This window comes from Cryptomeria japonica, chromosome 11 (genome assembly GCF_030272615.1).
Source record: "Cryptomeria japonica chromosome 11, Sugi_1.0, whole genome shotgun sequence".
NCBI lineage: Eukaryota > Viridiplantae > Streptophyta > Pinopsida > Cupressales > Cupressaceae > Cryptomeria > Cryptomeria japonica.
In genome coordinates, this window is record NC_081415.1 from 697,803,231 (window position 1) to 697,808,133 (window position 4,903).

A 4,903-nucleotide genomic window follows, 5' to 3' on the forward strand; every position below is an offset into this window, starting at 1 on the left:
TTTTAACAACTATGTTGAGGAACAGTAATAATATTTTGATACATAATTGTACCTTATCTTTTGAAGTTCACATCAATATTGAGTAACCACTTTGATGAATTAATATTGTGTTGATGTTTTAGTATGATGCAAATGTTGGTACACATTTCTTGATATCTTGTCTAGAGTTCTACAATGATATCTTGATGATTTTGTTTATCACACATAGTGGCAAGTTATAGAGGGGTTGTCTAAGGTATTTATAGTTTATCTTTTAAGGTAGAGACACGGTATTCTAGTTTGCCTTCTTTTGAATAGAAATGTATTTTTTGTAACTCAAAAGTTAAGTTTGTAGAGTTGAAATAATTTCATATCCAAATTTTTAAGTCATTGCTACTACCATAGAGAAAGTTAGAGATGAAATTGTACTAGACTATACTATCTAGCAGAGTAAAGGATCTCAAAGGGCAAGTAAGAATGCTCTACATTCTATCACAATGAACAATTTTTTCAAGTCATTTGGAAGACATGATAAAAGATGTCTAAGGTATGTTCCATTCAAGTTCTAGATGCTTTTTTGTCTACAAGTTTATGTTTCAAAGCGTTATGGTGATATAGTCGAACTTATACTTTATCTTCACTTTTACAAATGGTTATGTGCTTGCACCAATAGAAGGTTGTGTTAGGTCCTGGAGGCTACTGAGAGGGGGGGTGAATCAATTGCTTGTTAATTTCAAACCAAAACTAACTTAACCAAACTTAGTGCATAATACCTGTAAACCAAACTTTAATGCCGGTAGACAATTTAGCAGTTAATAACACTACCGATAAATTTTAATGCATGAAACAGAAAGACAAATAACATACACAGCACATAACACAGTTATTTGTATGTCGAAACCCTGTAAGGGGAAAAACCACGGTGGGAAACCTTGCCCACAATTAGATGATACTACTGCAAATAGTATGTGTGTACAAATGGGGTTTGCACATGCAGAAAGGCCAACTGCCTAGAGCTCACTGCTCAATCACAAAATGGGAATCACACTGACTACAATTGGATGGTTAAATCCAATGATAATGTACTGCTCAAAATAGCATCTTCATATGCTGGATTCAGTACCGGTTAAGCTCTGATTTGCCTTCTCCAAACCTTCCTTGAATCTTCAAATGATGTATGTGTGTATAGCTCTATTTATATTCACATATACCTTATTATAATCCTTTTTCACTCACATACTAATCTCTCAAATGAGATCTTACATATATACCAAAACCTAAGACCAATTGTGTAGGTCGGCTTACTAAGATATTCCAATTAAATCAATTACAAATGAATCTATATGTGATGCATGATGTCTGCTCAATGCATTTACAACAATAACAAATCATCTCCAAAATGTGTCATGCTGATCTGGAATAGATAATGCTTGCCAGTCCATAACCTAGACCTATTTGTCGATAACAACAAATATGCAAACTCGATTGTACCAATAATCAAATCACCAAAACCAAGTGTCCAAACAATGTCTTCGACATAACCAAGTAATCTCCAAATGATAACAGATCATCCTCAGTGTCGGTGAACAATATAACCTGCCAATGAACCAGATATCGGTGACTATACATAAGTCACTGAACATGCTGGTGAACATAACCAAAGATCTCCAAGTGTTCTCAAGTGTTGACAAGTGTTGACATCAATGACAAAACCAATGCAACATATCCATAATACCAACAAGTTGTGTATTTCTTCTATTGAGCCTATGTAGACTCTCCACATACCTCATAAGTTCTCAAGATTTGAAATACATGAATTTTCTCCATGATTTCAATACTGCAAGCAACTTATTGTTTATTACCCTATGTGTCTAATGGCTAATAGGTTGATAGGAAATGGTTTTCATACTTGCGCTATGTTTTTTTGTATTCATGCCACTTTGAGAGGTTGTATTGAGATGTTTTTGGGTCTAGTTGAACCTTGTTTTGAACTGCAATGTGTTATCCCTCTTGACATGTATTTTATGGATGACCAATAAAACCCTAATTATTTCATTTATGGCTAACCTAATTGATGTTTTGGAAACTTGTGGAGGGTATATCATGTGGCCAATTGGTAAATCAATATATGTCTCATCCACACATTATCTTGAAGCCAACCTAATTGACATTTTGAAGCCAACAGAGGATATATATAGAAGATCAAGCTTGTTCAAAGGGTGTGCAGAGGATGAAATGGTGTGAATGTTGAAGGTGGCGAGTTGAAAGCAATTAATGATGAAGAGAAAAAATATTGTTGATTGGCCAGTGGAATAGAGTCATCAGATTCATTTATTATCTTTGTACTAAAAATTGTATTTCAAGGATTTGATGCTTCCTTGGGTTGATACCTAAAACAAAGTTGCAATCTTATTTTATGTTATTGTGAGGCTAGATTTGGATAGTAGATCCAAACAGCTTTCTCACCATGTTTTTTTCCCTTGTTGGGTTTTCCATGTAAATCTTGTGTTATGGTTGTGTGCTTATGTGTTTCCCTTCTAGTAGTTAGATAATTAAATATGATGAATTGTTCATCTAATTGAAAAAATTATTTAAGTAGCATCTCACCCTCCCCCTCTCAGTATTCCTTTGTGTTCAAAAAGGCTTTTACAAAATACAAAATAAAAGATTATACAATAGAAAGATGATGATGTGGCCTATTTTTAAAAGGAAGAGTGATAATGTAAAATAATAGTTATATAATGAAATACTAAAATAATAAGGTAGATATTGAATAGAGACACACAAAGGAACTTGAATTGAAAATATAGAGAAGACTATGTAGGATATGATAACTCAATGAAGAACAATAAGTACCAAACCGGTACTGAGAGGGGGGGAGGTGAATCAGTATAGTCACAAATTCTTTTCACAAATCGGTTTGACTGCAAACACTACAAATGTCTGACAGATAGTAACCCCGGTCTGAAACAGAGTGCAACCGGTAAAGCTAAGAATGACTGTGACAAGCATTAACCGGTTAATCACTTAACTTTCCACTCAACTTAATACTAAACTTCCATTTCACCCTTATGCATGAATAGGTAATCTATCATTAGAAATATAATAACAGCTAGTTTAGCATGATTTACCTTCAGACACAAATCACTTAAATAATCACATGAAAAATACTACACATGACACACAGATTTTTCACGTGGAAACCCAACTGGGAAAAACCACGGTGGGGATGAATACCCACAAGCTACTTTTGAACTCTTTAGAAGTCCGCTCTGTTAGGAGCTTAGTCCGGTTAAAGACTATTACAACAAGTTCTGCTAGGGACCGATCCTGTTAGGGATCACCCAGTTAAGGGATGGCTAGATACCTGGTTAAGGTTTAAACCCTGTTAGAGGTTACCTTGTTAGAGGATTTCAAGAACTCAATTAGTTTGAGTCACCCTGTTAAAGGATTTACAACAAGCTGATTAAAGCTACCCGGTTAAGGGATTTTCCAACTGTTGAAGTGGTTAAAGATCAACAGGTATTACAATGATCTGATAATAGCACTCAATGCCTAATGTAGATCTGCTTAAGTTCCTTCCAACTGCACACACACACAATGCAGGAATCAATCCTCTTATCTCATCTAGTCTGGAAAGAATCACGTATCTCTACACTTAGATACACACACACCATTTGCCAACAACCTCAGAAAGAAACACAACATCGACCTTATAGGAAATAGATAGGTCGGTAGCATAAACCCTAAACCCTAAAACATTTAGATTAAGTAATTCAAACGGTTCAAACCTGACCATTGAACACATTGCATTGAATCTCAAGACATTGTCCATCATTCATTATTCACCGCTTTCATGGCGGCTTGTAACCCATCACGCGTTCTCCACCATTTATAGAGACTTCGCATATTTCTAAGGTAGATAGGATCAATCTTCTTCATGCAAGATCCTTCACGCACTCAAGCTAATCTTTATTACAATTCTAACTCATCATACGATGTCATCGGTTGAATCACACAGGCTTGGAACACTTCAACCGGAAACCCTTAAGCTAAGACTACCAACCGATTAGTCATATCATGTTAAGTCTTCATAGAGAACATTACATATGCCAGTTCACATTTCATCATACCGGTTCTCTTGGACAAACATACCACTCCACCTATTGCTCAATATACTAGTTTATACCACTATACCGATTCACTTTGCCAACTGTTTAGCTTCAAAATACCTATTCACTTCTTTACACATATACTAATTCATCACATTGTACCGGTTCACTTTTCAGCATATTGTCGGTTCACTCTCCAACATATTGACATCAATGACAACATACAATGTCATCATGTCTCCATGCCAATTCACATATGCCAACAGGATAGGGGCACTATGTGCCCTAGTCTGAAGGTGTCAGGGACTTCAAAAGATGATTAAAAATACAAACAAGAGGCTCTATAATACCATTTTTTCCCAAAAAATCAGCTCATAATGATAGTATAGGGGCATTGGGCACCCTAGTTTGATGCTTTTCATCTATTAAAAGTCTATAGCAACATGTCATTGTTTTCTCTTCACTTCTATAACTTTCCCACCATCAAATCTTTACCTACACACATATAAAACACAATGTTATGCTATTTAGGGGCTTGCCTAAATCAAACCTTACGCTAGTGTTCCCACTTCCACAACAACTAATAATGATATATGAGTGTGTTTCCTCACAATTGGACAAAGGCTAAACAAGTAATAAAATGTTGAACTAACAATATATTGCCTCAAGTATGAAACTTTTTCATGGAATCTCGCACAAGGTTTGATGTTATGAACCGAAGTCCTACAACATGTTATTGTATACTTTCAACATTAAGAAACACAATGTAATTGACCATGATTGTTGTAGAAAACTTGAATATTTGAATTCTT